The sequence below is a fragment of the Nomascus leucogenys genome, chromosome 1a, assembly GCF_006542625.1.
Source record: "Nomascus leucogenys isolate Asia chromosome 1a, Asia_NLE_v1, whole genome shotgun sequence".
Lineage (NCBI taxonomy): Eukaryota > Metazoa > Chordata > Mammalia > Primates > Hylobatidae > Nomascus > Nomascus leucogenys.
The window spans coordinates 44,594,909-44,611,546 of record NC_044381.1 but is presented as its reverse complement, the minus strand read 5'-3'; the positions used below and the strand labels follow the sequence as shown (position 1 = coordinate 44,611,546).

General features: G+C 49.1%; 1 protein-coding gene across 6 annotated transcripts in view; it reads right to left on the bottom strand.

Moving 5' to 3' along the window:
- SEMA4D (semaphorin 4D) overlaps positions 1–15,017 on the bottom strand; it is a 135,029-nt gene extending 120,012 nt beyond the window's left edge. For all 6 annotated transcript variants that reach the window (XM_030806909.1, XM_030806870.1, XM_030806637.1 and 3 more), the window contains exon 1: positions 14,930–15,017. The gene's annotated coding sequence lies outside the window, so the exon portion shown is untranslated. The remainder of the gene's footprint in view (positions 1–14,929) is intronic.
- Between the last annotated feature and the right edge of the window lie 1,621 nt (positions 15,018–16,638).

Genomic DNA, 16,638 nt, shown 5'->3' with positions numbered 1-16,638 from the left:
AAACCTGTGCCCACTGGCTGGAGTTACAGAGCGGTTACTTGGAAATAAATGGAGTCTGTATCTCCCCAAAGGCTTGTTTCTGGGTCCTGCGGCGACTGATGTCTATTTTAAAAATCGCCTTCTCACCACCTCTCTGGTTTTGCCAAGCTGGCAAAAACCAAGCCCTGCTCCAACCATGCTCTTGCGGAAGGAACTGGAACATGAGGAAGGCAGGTCCCTGCACGGAGAGACCTCAGCCCCACAGAACATGCAGGACACAGCTGCTGCTTACAGGCGAGACCAAGGGAGCTGGGCGGCTTCGCAGGATTCCGTATTTGAAACCCAAGCCACTGCCCTCAGCATTCAAAGACAAGCCAGATATCCAATTCCGCCTGCTCAAGAGCTTTGCTTTGACCCAGTTTTCCTTCCCTGTTGTTCTTGGGCTTGCAGTCCAACACCAGCCGCTGGGGTAGGCACTGTGCTGAAGACTCTAAGGCATGCCCAGCCCCAGAAATGAGGGGATTAGCCTCACTGAGAGGAAAATCAAGCGGTAGAGGAGTACATGGTCAAAGTCAGCCAACGTGAGAAATAGTGTACACACATTGACTTCATGCTAAAATTTTTACATTTCCATGCAGTTACACATAGGGCCAGATGTCACATGGGGGTCAGTAGTTCTCAATCTGGGGGTTGCAAATACAGTTTTTCAACAAATACAATTAAATAAAAATATCAGGGGGTGTCATAGATAGTTAAGGGTGGCTGTTGTGAGCAAAACTTAGTGGCATGTGTGCTGTGTGTGTGTGCGTGTGTGTGTGTGCTGCCTCACAATATAAAATGCATGTGGGTCACTGTCAGCGTCTGAAGCCAGCCAGGCATGAGACACCCACCCACACAGCCAGGCTTCCTGATGGTCAAGAAGCTTTTGTATTGTAATAAAAAATGTTTTAGCAATATGGTCCATGCACTGAAACCTCTCTGAGGGTTGGTTTCAAACGTGACACTGAATTCCACATGCGTCTCAGTTCAAACATGCGCAAGAAGGGATATTACAGGAGTCATCTCATTTAATAATCCTACAGTCCCCCAACAACCACTGAGGGACAACCCCACTAAGGAAGGGGGCGGGCCCCACTGAGGCTGCGCACAAGGTGACAGGCACAGAAGGGCTTCCAGGCTCCCCCAGGAACTGGAGCCTTAAAGAGGACACTGCGGCCACCCCGCCCTGCAGGCCCACCTGCAGCTGGGCTTCGTCTGGGAGAGGCAAGCGAGGGGCCGGCCGGCTTCACTGCCTGCGTGCCCTTTAGGAGCAGAACAAGCTGCAAAACACCCAACTGCTTTGGGAACAAGGCACGCATGACCAGTCTAGGAAAAGTGTGCAAAGCTCTCAAGACTCCGATGCATATGGGGTGTGTGTGTGCTGTGTGTGCTGTGGCACGTGCAGCATATGACTGTGTGGTGTTATGTGTGGGGTTTGATGTGTGGTGTGTGTGGTGTGTATGTGTACAGTATGTGTTGTGTTTTGTGTGTGTGTGTGGCATGGTATGTGTATGTACCACGTGGTGGGTGTGTGTAGTGTTTGTGGTGTGTATGGACTGGGTGTGTGGGGTGGGGAGGTACATGTATGGTGTGTGTATACATGGTGGGGTATGTGTGTAGTATGGGGTGTTCGTGGTGTGATGTGTAGTGTATGTATGCAGTATATATGTAGTGTGTGTGTGGTGTGGTGTATGTATGTAGTGTGGTGGGTGTGTGTGTGGTATGTGATGTGTATGGATGTGTTGTGTGTTATGTGTGTGTGGTGTGGCAGGAATGTGTGAAGTGTGTGGTATGGGGAATGTGTGGTGTGGTGCGTGGTGTGTGGATGTATTGTGTGGTGTGTGTGTAATGTGTGTATACTGGGTGTTTGTGGTGTGGGGGGTATGTGTGTAGTGTGTGGTATGGGGTGTGTGGTGTGATGTGTATGTGTGTGTTGTTTGGTGTGTGTGTACTGGGTGTGTGGTGGAGGGATATGTGTGTAGTATGTTGTGTGTGTGTGTGTGTTCTAGAGCTACGTTTTTCAACCTTTTCCTTTGTATTTCTCCTTTGTGATTTCCATAACAAGTATTGTTGCAGAAAATCAGAGAAATGCAGACAAGCACCAAGGAGAAAACAGAAGGCACGTCATCAACTAAACATTCGACTCGCATTTTGGACATGGTCTAGTGCTTTCTAGGCAATTGTAAGCCCTTGCCGTGCATGTTGGTTCAAGAACTGTTCTTAACACATGATGTATTATGCTGACTTCTCATCTCATTAGGCATATTTTACACTAGATTTTTAAAGAGTGACCAATGTTACTATGGCACCTCCTGCCTAACTATTTCACTGTCAGTAGCTGCCCAGGTTATATCTGGATTTTCTATTTATAAACACTGAGAAACACCCTTTTCAATAAATGCTTCTTAACATTCATGATTCTATAAATAAACTAAATGTCTAACTCATTCAGACTCCAATGGCCAAAGGGTACATGCGCCTTTAAAATCTTTAAAACATTAACCGGGCCGGGCACGGTGGCTCACGCCTGTAATCCCAGCACTTTGGGAGGCCAAGACAGGAGGATCACCTGAGGTCGGGAGTTCAAGACCAGCCTGACCAACATGGAGAAACCCCATCTCTACTAAAAATACAAAATTAGCCAGGCATGGTGGCGCATGCCTGTAATCCCAGCTACTCAGGAGGCTGAGGCAGGAGAATCGCTTGAACCTGGGAGGCAGAGGTTGCAGTGAGCCGAGATCGCACCATTGCACTCCAGCCTGGGCAACAAGAGCAAAACTCCATCTCAGAAAAAAAAAAAAAAAAAAAAAACACTAACCAACTGCCACCTCCTAGTGCATGCATTAGATGCTGGACCTCAGTACAGAGCATCGAATCACAACTCCTGGCTTCACCACTTCTTGGCTGAGCGGCTTCAAGAATAACATTCTTATTCTCTCTGTTCTCACCTATAAACGAGAGGGAAGAACTGACCCAGTCTTACAGGACTGTGGTCAGAATTCCATGAGACGGATAGAAAGCATTTGGCATATCATTTATAACAAGGTCACCATGAACATCATCTAGCATTCTTGTCCCATAACTTCTTTCCCTTGTCTCCAATCTTTGTCTTTCCAATTCATCACTTCGAAATGCCAGAGTTACCCCTGAGACATTGATCTGATTGCTTTATTTACTGCTCAAATACCTGCACAATTATGCTGAGTGAAAAAAGCCAGACTCAAAGGCTACAATCTGTATAATTCCTTCTATATGAAATTCTGGAAAAGCCTAGAGGGATGGAAAACAGGTCAGTGGTTGCTAGGTCTGGGGAAAGGAAACTGACTACAAGGGGCACAAGACGGAATTTTTGGAGTTACGAAAATTTTCCACACCTTGATTTGGTGATGGTTATATTTACCAAAACCACATGCATTAACCAAAACTCACAGAATGGTACATTTAACAGGAAAGATTTCACTCTATATAAAATTATAGCTCAATAAATCACACAAATAACCAGAACTGACTCAAACAGAAACAGAAAATCTTCATAGTCCTATGTTAAGGAATTGAATTCATAATTAAGAGCCTCTCCATAAAGAAAAGCCCAGATAGGCTGTGCACAGTGGCTCACACCTGTAAGCTCAGCACTTCAGAAGGCCAAAGCGGGAAGATGGATTGAGGTTAGGAGTTCGAGGCCAGCCTGGGAATCATAGTGAAACTCTGTCTCTGCTAAAATTCAAAAAAATTAGCCAGGCATACTGGTGCATGCTTGTAGTCCCAGCTACTCTGGAGGCTAAGGCAGGAAGATCACTTGAGCCCAGGAAGTCAAGGCTGCAGTGAGCTATGATTGAGCTATGATTGTACCACTGCACTCCAGCCTGGACAACATAGTAAGACCTTGTCTCCAAAAAGGGAAGGGAAGGGAAGGGGAGGGGAGGGGAGGAGAGGGGAGAGCAAGAGAAGCCCAATTCTACACAGACTATTCAAAAATAGTAAGAGAAACCACTTCTCAAATCATTGTGTGGGGCAAACTTTACTTTGATACCAATATAAAAGATAGTACCAGAAAAGAAAACGATATCCTTCATGACATAGCCACAAATATCCTTAATAAAATTGCAGCAAATCAAATCCAGCAATATATAAATATATATATAATATATAAAATAAATATATAAAAAAGATACATAATGACTAAGTGGGATTTGTGCCAGAAATGCAAGAATGATTTAATATTCAAAAGTTAACCAGTGTAATTCACCATATTTACAAACAAAAAATGAAAAACCCTATGATCATCTCAACAGATACAGAAAAGGTGTATGAGGAAATTCAACACCTACTCATGATAAAAGCTCTCAACAAATCAAAAAACTTCCACCACCTCGTAAAAGGCACTTCATATCTTTACCTAACATCACACTTAACAACAACAACAACAAAACTTGAAATTCTTCCTAAGATTGAACAGGCAAGAATGTCCACTTTTACCACTTCATTAATCATTGTACTGAAAGTCCTAGAAGTGAAAGAAAAGAAGAAAAAGAAGTAAAAGGCATTCTAACTGGAAAGAAACTGGTCTTTATTCATAATCATCAGAATTATCTATATGAAAGATCTTGAGCGACTACAAAAAAAGCTACTTAAATAGCGACTTAGCAAAGTTCACAGGATAAACAAAAAATATAAAAAATCAATTGTATTTCTATATATCGCAATTAACAACTGGAAAATAAATTTTTTAAAATCCATGTATAATAATACGAAATACTTATGAGTAAATCTGATAAAACATGTGCAAGACCTGTACACTCAAAACTACAAAACACTGCTGAAAGAAATAAAGGAAGATGAAAATAGATAGAGGGAGATTCCATGCTCATTGTTCAAGAGACCAAATATTGTTACAACGTTTCTTCCCAAATTGATCTAAGGAGTTAATACAATTCCAGGCAAAATCCAAGCAGGCTTGCTGTAGAAACTGACAAACTGATCTTAAGTATATAAGAAAATGCAAAGGATCTAGAACCGACACTACAATTTTGAAAATGAAGCAAAATTGTCACGTTACCTGACTTCAGGAGTTACTACAGAGACAGTGTGATACTGGGACCTATGAGGAATAAGCCATAATGGAACAGAACAGAATCCAGAAACAAAGGCACACAGATAAGGTCAATTACTTTACAAACATGGGACCAACATAATTCACTGGAGAAAGAATAGGCTTGTTGTTGTTGTTTACTTTAAAACAAATGATGTGAGAACAATTGGATGTCTACATGTAAAACAATGAACCTCAATCCTTAGCTCTTTCCATTAAAAAGTAACTCAAAATGGATCGCAGATCTTTTTTTTTTTTTTTTTTTTTTTTTTTTTTTGAGAACAGAGTCTCGCTCTGTCACCCAGGCTGGAGTGCAATGGTGCGATCTCGGCTCATTGCAACCTCCGCCTCCCAGGTTCAAGTGATTCTCCTGCCTCAGGCTCCCGAGAAGCTGGGATTACATACGTGCACCATCACACCCAGCTAATTTTTGTACTTTTAGTAGAGACAGGGTTTCACCATGTTGGCCAGGCTGGTCTCAAACTCCTGACCTCAGGTGTTCCACTCACCTTAGCCTCCTGAACTGTTGGGATTACAGGCGTGAGCCACCACGCCCAGCCGAAATGGATCTCAGATCTAAACATAAAAGCTACAATTACCACATTTTCAGAAGAAAACACAGAAAATCTTTATCACTATGGGTTAGACAAAGATTTCTCAAATAGGGTACAAAAAGCACAAACCGTTAAAACAACTTAAAACCAAAAAGTCTGCCCATTGAAAGATATAACTGATAAAAAGGCAAGCCATAGATTGAGAGAAAATATTTGCAATACAAATATCTGACAAAGGGTTTGAGTCGAGAATATGTAAAGAACACTTACAACTCACATGTAAGAAGACAACCCAATTAAAAAGTGATCAAAGGATCTGAACAGACACTTCACAAAAGAATATACACAAACAGCTAATAAGCACATGAAAAGACACTCAACTAAAACTGCACAGATACAGCACTACCACATTTCTACTAGAATAGCTAAAATTAATAAGACTGACAACAGCAAGTGTTGGCACGGACGTAAACCAACTGCAACTCTCATGCGTTAGCAGTGGGAACGTAAAATGATACAACGGCTTTGCAAAGCAGTTTGCCAGATTTTTAATCAAGTTAAACATCTACTTACCATGAAACCCTGTAATTCCACTTGTAGGTAGTTATGCAGGAGAAATAAAAACATACGTCCATGCTAAGATTTGCCCACGAATGCTCACAGCATGTCTTATATCATCTTTTATTGTGGTAAAATACTCGTAAGATAAAATTTACCATTTTAAAGCGTATAATCCAGTGGCATTTAGTACATTCGCAATGTTATGTAACCATCACCACTATCTAGTTCCAGGACCTCAAAAGAAACCCCAATGCATATTAAGTGTTCACTTCCCATTCCCCCACCTCCCCAGCCCCTGGCAACCACTAATGTGTTTTCTGTCTGGAAAGATCTGCCCATTCTGAACATTTCATATCAATGAAATAATACAATATGCAGCTATTAATCTGTGCCTGGCTACCTTCACTTAGAATAATGTTTTTGAGGTTAATTCACATTGTAGCATGTATCAGTGCTTCATTCCTTTTTATGACTGAATCATAGGCCATGTATGAATATACCACATTTAGCTTACCCATTTATCCACTGCTGGACATCTGGGTTTCCGTCCTTTGGCTACTGGAATAGTGCCACTGTGAACAGCCACGTATAAGTTTTTGTGTGAGTCCTTGCTTTCAATTCCTTTAGGTATATACCTAGGAGTGGGAGTGCTAGGTCATATGGTAATTCTGCATTTAACTTTTTGAGGAATCTCCAAACTTTTTTCCAAAACAGCTACACCATTTTACATTTCTATCCGGAGTGTATGAGGGTTCTAATTTCTCCATAACCTCACCTATGCTTATGTTATTTCCCTCCCCTCTTTTTTTTTTTTTTTTTTTAATGAAAGCTACTAAGGTGCGAGGTGGAATCTCACTGTGGCATCTCACTGTGGCTTTCATTCACATTTCCCTAACAACTAATGATGTTAAGCACCTTCTCACATGTTTATTGGCCGTTTGTATATCACCTTTACTGACACATTTACCCACGTTTTAACTGGCAGTCTTTGTGGTTGAGTTGTAGCTCCCAGCACTTTGATTCACAATAACCCATAAGAGGAAACAATCCAAACGTCCACCAACTATTCAGCAATAAAAAGACATGAAGTGCTGGTATGCACAGCAACATGTAAGAATCTCAAAAACATTATGCAGAGTGAAAGGAGCTAGACACAAAGAGTATGCAGATGGTTCCCCAATTACAATGGTTTCATTTATCATTTTTTGGCTTTACAATGGTGTGAAAGCCATTCGAATCCAGTAGAAACGATACTGCGAGTATCCACACAACCATTCTGCTTTTCACTGTCAGTGCAGCATTCAGTAAATTATATTCAACACTTTATTATAAAAAAGGCTTTGTGTTAGATGACTCTGCCCAGCTGTAGGCTAATATAAGTGTTCTGTGCACGTTGAAGGTGGGCTAGCCTAAGGTATGCTTTTGGGCGGGTCAGGTGTATCAGACACATTTTTGACTTAGGATATCTTCAACTTAATGATGGATTTATGATTAGGATGTAATCCCATCACAAATCTAGGAGCAACTGTCAAATATATGCTCCCACTTTGAAAGTATTGAAGAAATAAATCCAATCTATAATAATCTAATCTATGCAGATCAGTAATTGCCAGGAAGAGGGAGTTGAGTGAAAAGGGGCAACAGGGAAATTTAGGGGGATTCTCAGGGCCATATGGTCTCTGTGGCAACTGCTCACCTCTGCTGCAATAGCATAAAAGCAGCCATAGATGATTCTGAAATAAACTGACCCAGCACACTTGACCTGCAGGCCTAAGCTTACCAAATCCTGGTCTATATCCTGATTATGGTGTCAGCCACATGGCTATCTACATGTGTCAAAACTCAGTTAAACTGTGTGTTTGAAGTGAATATATTTTGTCATAATTCATGTCAATAAAACTGAGTAAGACAGCATTGCCTCTAGTGGGACTCCATGTGGAAAGCACGCCAAGTCTAAGGTGCATCCAACCTGGGGACCACTACTTTCTCCCCATAGGCCTGTCCCACCCACTCCCAAGTGTGGGCCTGTCTTAGGGAAGCAGTTCAAATGTCTCTGGGGAGCCTGTTAAAACAGATGGCTGAGGCTGGGCACCGTGGCTCACACCTGTAATCCCAGCACTTTGGGAGGCCGAGGAGGGTGGATCACCTGAGCTCAGGAGATCGAGACCATCCTGGCCGACATGGTGAAACGCTGTCTCTACTAAAATACAAAAAATTAGCCGGGCATGGTGGCGTGTGCCTGTAGTCTCAGCTACTCAGGAGGCTGAGGCAGGGGAATGGCTTGAACCCAGGAGGCAGAGGTTGCAGTGAGCCAAGATCACACCACTGCACGCCAGCCTTGCGACAGAGCAAGACTTTGTCTCAAAAACAACAACAACAACAACAAACAGATGGCTGGTCCCACCCCACAGTTCCAGACGCCAGGGAGACTCTGCATTTCCTAGGGGTGCAATGCCGCTGGTGCGGGGACCACTCTCAGAGAAGCACACTCCCATTCCTCCAGCGTTCAGTCCACGTGGAACTGAGAGTCAGTGTTGCAGGCAAAATGCAGGCCATCCCTGCCCAGCCTGGAGACAATGCCAGCACTCACTAAGGTGATGAGGCAAATGCTCACAGTCCACCAGCGACGGGACAGCCCCATGCATCTGTGGGCCCCGGGGCCAAGAGGAGGCACAGCACACACCGAGAGTCAACAGCAGCTCATGGGGACCCTCCACTGACGGGGCGGCCCCAGCCAGTCTCTGTCCCTCCCACCCACCTCACGGCTTCCTCCTGCTCTGCTCCATCCTTCTCTTCAGGATGCAAACCTTCCAAGCGGGCCTCCCTCAGCCCTATCTGCCCATGACCCCCCTCCACTTCCCCACTGCCCTTCACAGCAGCAAAATTCTTGAAAAAGCGATAGGGTCCTGCTGTCCCAAATTCCCCTCCTTCCTTCTCTCAAGAAACTCACCCCATACTTCAGCCCACCATCCCAGACCACGTGGATAAACCCAAGGTTGTCTTCGGTTCTCACCTTCTTGACCTCCGCTGTCACCCTCCCTCTCACACAAGCTGCACGTGGCCTCCAGGATGCCCTCAGGCCCCTCTGGTTATCCCCTACCTCGCTGGCCGCACCTTCTTGGTTTCTTGTTCCAGGCTCAGTCCTCGGACCTCTGCTCTTCTCCATCTACCTCAACTCCCTAGTGGTCTCATCCAAATTCCCTTTCAAAATGTCATCTGTATAGCTATAATATAATGCCAAGATTAGCGTCCCAGCTCAGAACACTCCCCCAAACTCCAGATCCCTTCCTCCAACTTCCTCCTCCCCACCTCCACTGGGACACTTCAGTAGGGCTCTCACCTGCACTATCTTGAGCCACACCATCCCTCTGAATCCTCACAACTGCTCCCCTGCAGACCTCAGTCTCAAGAGTGATGGCAACTCTATCCTTCCAACACCCGATCCAAGACTCTTGGGTCATCCTGGATCCCTTGCTTGCTGCAACAGCCCTCATGGGATCCATCACAGTCCTGTTGGCTCCGTCTTCGCAGAACACCTGAAATCAGCCTGCCTCCCACCTGAGGAGGCTGCCCAAGCTCCTGCAAGGCCCGCCCCGCACCGCCCTCCTGTCATTGCTCATGTGTGCCTAAGTGTCCCCTCACCACTCCTCACCTCCCCTACATCTAGGGCTCAGCAAGGCACAGGGGCCACCTGATTTTAAATCACAACCACCCTCTCAACAAACCACTGGCCCCTTAAGCAGCTGGACCTGGAACTATCTCTCCCGTCTCATTAGCCTCCCATCTCCCTCCACTTGACCATATTCCCCGGCATCCCCAGCCACGACTGACATTCAATACATGTTTTCTGGAGAAGCAGTGAAACTTCATCAAGCTGACAAGTGCAAGAGTTGGGAGGGCCCTGAAAGGTAAGCAGTTCCTTCACGTGGAGAACCTAAGACACAGGAGCATCACCCACCAGGGACCAAAGTTGCCGGCACTGTGACCCGCCCAGATGGCTCAGCTCCTTGTGGGCCCTGAGAAGGAGGGGGCTCTACAGGATAAGTGTGATCCAGATGGGGAAAAAGAATGTGCGTCCACCCACTGGGTGGTTCTGTGCAGGCGCGAAGGCAGGCGGCTCCTGGCAGCATGACAATGAATGTGTGCCAAGACCCTCAGCCCTCAAAGATGGCCCAGGGCTCAGAGCCCCACCACAACCCTGCTGCAGCACCCGGCTGTGCCCTCACAGCACATGGGACACACCGGTCAGGAACAACAACAAACAAAAGCTCCTAAACTCACAGTGAGAACCAAGTGGGCCAATTGCAGGCCTAACGGGAAACTTTCTGTCCTTCCAAACAAAATCAAAACACACATACAAATCAGAAGGCCCAACAAACACCCAAATTCTACATCAAGGCAAATTACGTTCTGGCTGCTCAAGCAACTCTAATTTCTTGCAACAGATCAGGAAAATACAAAAACTGTTACAATTCTAAGCAACTTCTACTTTTTACTTTGTAGACTTCTATGCAGCATGCACCACTTACGTTTTTGCTATAGCTTTAGGTTACTTAACATATCCTCTACTAAATGGAAGAAGAAAACAAAGGCACCGCAGGAAATGCTGGAACAAGCCCCAAGTCCAGATTAGCCAACCGGCAATGGGGACCCCTCTGGCACAGGCTCCAGACCAGACTTGGCCTTCGTTTCTGTACTGGTGTAAGGATGACCCTTCTGTGGCTGGACTGTACTATTATTTAATTGTCAGGGTCTTCGTCTTGTCTCCCCTAATGCTGATAGTAGCATATTGATTTCTATCCTTCATAGCCCACAAAGCACATACTCAGAGGGTCAATAACTACTGATTCATTGATTGCCTCATGGAAGCCAATTCATCTGTTATTAAGATGTGTAGAAACATGAACTTCCACAAATCAAATCCTATTTAAAACGCCAGAGGAAAGTATATGACCTAATGAAGACCAGTGTTGGCAAATTCATTTCGTAATTCCAAAAATAATTCTTTGTAACAGAAACAAACCATATATAAGTACAAAAAGGAGACAAAGTACAGGTTCCCTCTTCCTCTTCCCTCTCCTCCCCCAACACACACTCACTTACATTCACACACGCCCCACCCTTTGCTAACTGGAGTGCTGCTTTCAGTCAGGGCTGAGTCCCTAGAGCCTGGGGCAGCGCCTGGCACCAGGTCCACACAGGCGGCTCCGTAACGATCTGCTGAATACCAGGTGTGTGTCCTTCCAGATGGGCTTCCGTGCTGAGTGCCTGCACTTGTGCATGGAGAGGGCACATTCTCTATAGTCTACACTAACGAGTGACGTTTCTACTTAATAGATTGGCACATCTTTTAAAGTAAACCTTTGAATGATGCCATCATGAAGTAAAGAATCCAATGGCATGTTTTACATGGAGGAATTGGAGATCTCCGATTATTATTAACTTTTCATGATGGAGACTTTTCAAAGTGCACGGAAGCAGCCAGAACAGAACAAAGAACCCAGGTACTCTCATCCAGACCCCAAACTGTCCACTCAGACCATCTCGCCCCTCCTCATCCCCTCTGCTTCCCCACCCCACACTAATCTGAGGCAGATCCCAAACATCATTTCATCTACCAACACTCAGTATCTATCGCTAAAGGGTGAAGTTTATTCTAACATAACCACAATGCTGTGATTAAGGAATTCCTTAAAATCATTATTCACTCCACAAATGTCCATGAGACACATCAATAGCCCAGTTCTCAAAGGAGTGATGCTTGGATCAAATGCTGATCCGAGTGACAGCTCTGGATCAGGCTTTGATCAAAGCCAGAAATCTTGGGGTGACACTTAGATGTGATCCAGGGAAGGGATGCAGTCATTGCTTTCATGGGCAGCATCTGAAACTTCTGGACCAAATAACAGGACCCTGCCTGCCCCCCACTGAGGCTTGCCCAGGTGCTGTGGGAAGGTGGCTGCTGATGCCCCAGGGGTAGCAGCAGGGCAGTAGAAAGCTGGGACCCTTGCTGTGACACCCCCAGGTAAAGGCAAATTCACTCAGGGAGGGTCACAGAAGCTGGAAAGTGAGCCACAAGCAGCAAAGCAATTTGCTTATCCCAAGGATCGCCTTAACTAGTGGGCTGAAAACACCAACCAGCTTCCAGGGAAGGCCCTGGCACACCCTCTCCACCTGAGTGAATCAGCAGCTATCTCCTCCAGCAGCCCTGGACCCTGGATGGCAATGGTGATGGGGATGGGGATGCAATGGGCAGGGCTGAGGAGCTGCACCTGCCAAGCCCAGGGTGGACCCTGGCCCAGGGAAGAGAGGACCCAACCCAGGTGCCTCTGCCACCTCCCTTCTCACCTTCTAGTCTTCTTCCTGTTATTGTCCAAGTTCAAAGAAGAAATAACTGCCCTGGTTGGGAACAGCAGGCAGCAGCCTTTCTCTCAGCAACTAAGCTCAATAGTCAGCCGATAGCACGTTTATGTCTATATTTTCACATGGCAAGTTTCATCCCCATGGGTCCTAGCTCCAACCCCGGAGCTCTGGCTCCAGGGGTCAGGAGGAGAATCTGCCACCACCCTCCTGGACCCGCCCATCCCTCCCTCCCCACCAGAAATGGAACCAAGAGAGGCAGAAGCCTGAACAGGCTCAATCCAGAAGCACAGAAGATAGAGAAAACCACTGATGTTTGCAATGCATTATTGATTTTGCTGTTGTGCTGGCAGCAGCGGCCGTTCCCTCCCTCCTCAGTCAAAGCCGACCATTAGCGTGCACTCCCAAGCTTTGGCCTAGACACACCCACTTGGTGTGAGGAAAGCGGCTCTAGATAACATCTGCCTCCATCGGTCCACATGGAGAGGACTGTCCACAAGTGGATGATGTCACCAAGGGCATCTCCCTGGCCCCAGATCCACTGGACATCAAGTGCAACATGGTCGCTGGTCTTGCACTCCAAACCTCAGCCCAGGACCCCAGGCACTCAGGGAGGGGTCTGTGCAAGGCTGCATTTTCAACAGACTCTGGGTGTGCTTGTCAGGAGGTGGGCCCCCTCCCAGGGAGTCCCTCCCTTGCACTGTGCTGCAAGACCTTGGGCTGGCATGGCAGCTGGGACTCTGCATCCCCACGGTGGCCTTTTGCTTGTCTGCACTCTGAAATACAGCCACTGAGTTCCTCTGTCTACCAACTCCTAAGTGGCCCACCCTCCTGGTACCCCAGGGCTGCTCCTGGCACCAGTGATGTGTTTTTATTTCTTTGTTTGACTCGCTGAGTGTACCACGTACACTTTTCTTAGTCTGAAGGTCTGGCCTTCTGGGACAGCAGTCTTTGCTCATAGAAACAGGCCAGTGCATCCCTCATCCTCCCACCCCAGCCTCCCTGGTGGGTATGCTGAGCCCGCCTACTTTCTTCTTCTGGCTGACGACTACCAAGACATGATATACACAGACACCAACTGTCAAAATGACAATCAGGGCATTATCATCTCTACCAGAACCCTGCCCCTGCACTGGCCAGAGCTGCCTGTTTCTGGGACACACTAAACATTCCCAAATAACCTCGCCTGGGCAGCCAGCAGGCAGGCCCCAGGCCTAGGACACATATGAGGAAACAGGCCACTGGTGTCACGTCACCCCCAGGAAAGGAAACTTCCGTTCCGTGGCGCCTGGTGGATTTGAAAAGACTCAGAACAGCAGGGTGAGATGCTTGGCCCCAGGCCCCACGTCCAGCTTGGCCTTCGGGGGCCTGGCCACCCACGAGCCTGGGATGTGCTCAACACAGAGTGAGGTTTTCAAAACAAAAGCAAAGCAACTTCATGTGGAAAACGTTCCGGAAAGCAGGACCCAGCCCTCGACACCAGGCCTCACTTGACGCAAACTGCCCACCTACAGACTCCCATTCACCCACTCCCCCACCTACCCCCCAAAATACTAAGCCAGATAAATAAAGAGGACAACCACGAGTTCAACTCTCCTTTACACGTTTTTACTGGCATAACCCCAGCAGAGCCGGCCCCTTGCAGCTCACTAGGCGGCTGCAACAGGTGCAGCCCAAGCTAAGGCTTGTGGTTCTCCTGGGCTGTTCTAGAATAATGCAGCCAAAACCCGAAAGGAAACCGAGGCCTGCAGCACTCACCGCCAAGGCGGCGACCTGACCACTGCGGCCCAACCTGCCCCACCTGTCTGAGTGCGCGGCGCCGGGTCCAGTGCACAGGGGCCGCGGCCTCCGCGACCAAAATAGAAGCCCGCGGGGGCCCGGCCAGAGCCTGGCTGGCCGGAGTGGGGCCTCACCTGGCGGGGCCGGACCGGGCGGGCCAGGGCGCGACGGGGCCTGGCCGAGCGCGCCGCCCCCTCCCTGGCCCGGGTCTGCAGCGCGCCCCCGCTGCCCCGCGCCCAGAGGAGCCACCTGCGCGCAGGGACTGCGGAGGCAACCGGGAAGGGGAGAAGGCCGGGGAGGGATCGCAGAGGGGTCCAGGGGGTCGGAGGGGTCCAGGGAGGGGTCCGGGTAGGTGTCTCTGGGAGGCGTCCCGGGGGGGATCCAGGAAGGAGTCCAGGGGTCCGGCGGATCCCAGAAGGAGGCTCCTGCAGGGGTTCGGGGAGGGCCCCGAGGGTCCGGTGAGGAGCCTAGGGGTGTAGAGTGGGGGCTCCGCGGAGGGTCCAGGCCGCCCCCAGCGCACCTGCCCGGCCCCGCGCGCCCTCCCTCCCGCGCCAGCCCGGCCGCTTACCTGGAGCGCGCGTCCTGCCCGCGGCGGCTCCCGGCCGGGCGAGTTCGGGCGCCAGGAATGGCGGCGGCGGCGGCAGCGGGAGGCGGCCGGGCCGGGGAGGGGGTGGCGGGGAGGCCCGGCGGCGGCGGCGGCGGCGGCGGCGGCGGCGGCTGCGGCTGGGATGCTGCGGCGCGCGAGGGCGCTGAGGCCGGCGCGGGGACGGAGGGCGCGGGGCGGGCGCGCAGGCCCCTCCTCCACTCCCCCTCCCTTCCCGCCTCCTCCCCTTTCCCTTCCCCTCCCCCTTCTTCTCTTCCCTCCCCTGGCCCCGCCCCTTTCTTCCTCCTCCCTCCTCCTCGCCCCTGCTCACCTCCCTCCTTCCCCTCCCCCAACCTTTCTTTTCCTCCCTTCTCTTTTTCCTCCTCTTTCTTCACCTTCGCAACACTCTTCCACCTCTCTCCCCTTCTCCCCACTTTTGCTCCCCACTCCTTCCTTCTCACCTCCCATCTCTCTTGCCTCCCCGCCAGGCCCAGAGGGTTGTCCCTCAGCCCTGGCTTGGTCTCTGCTGAGTCAAGCACCCATTCCCAGGACCAAGAAGTGCCCTGTCACCCTCTTCCTCACCAGCTCTTAATAGACAAGCTTGCCCCTTCTGGGGTCCTGGATGAACCCCACCCTTTCCAGGCCTCCCCCAAATCCCCCAGTTTTTTTCACCCCCAGACCCTGGGCCAGCTCTTCTGAGAACCTGACCTGCAGTGTGGGTGAGGCACGTGGCACCCAGAACACTTGGCTGCTGACTTTGGGCAAGAATATTTCACACCAGGCTGCTCCCATTCCCCAGGGGAGGGGCTGGCACCACCTGGAGTCTTGGTTTCCCTGAACCCCCGTGCTAGCCTTTTGCCAAACGTTCATCATTTTCCACTCTAGATGGCAAATGGTCCTCCTGTGAGGCTGCTGGTGAGACATATTTGTGACTAGCCCATGGGTTTGGGGATCTGGGGGCCCTCAGAGATGGTGCTGCTCCATCCAGACCTCTTCCCTCTGCCCCCAGGAGAGGTGACAGGGCTCGTACAGTGACTGGCCAGGCTGGCAGGCCTATCGAGGAACACAGTCCTGAGAAAGGGACACAGTTTCTAATGGAACCAGCTAGGATTTCCCCTAAATGTGAGGAGTTGGGGAGCCCCTCTCCAGGCCAGGTGATAGCTCCCTGGACTACAGACTACTGTTGAGGGGCAGGGGCCCTGAGGCTGTTTTCCTGTTGAGCACTGGCTCTGAGAGCCAGAGTTTACAAATGAAGCCAGTCCCAGGCCCAACAGTCACAGAGTTCCCTTCTGGGGCCTCCTGTGGTTTCTGTGGTTCAGCGCCGGAGCTCTGAGAATAAGGGCTTGGGCCCAGCAAAGGCTAAGATGGCAAAGCTGGTGTCAAGCAGGGTGGGGTGGAGCACGCACCCCCTCCTCCCTCTGCGGCATGGCAGCCACCACCCTCCTACTGAAGAATCCGGAGCTGGAATCTGAGAGACTCCCTTGACTCACAGCTCTGCAGTTTCCAAATAACCTCGGGCCTCAGCCCTCTGTACCCCGCAACCTGAGTACAGTGTGGTCATCCTGGAGGATTTGGGGAGCATGGAGAGAGAATGGCAGGGAAAGCCCGCTGCACTGTGTGCTCGGGTTCAGTGCTGGTGACTATTACAGGAAAAAACTAGAGGAGAAGTCTTTTCCAAGCTCTTTTCCAATTGT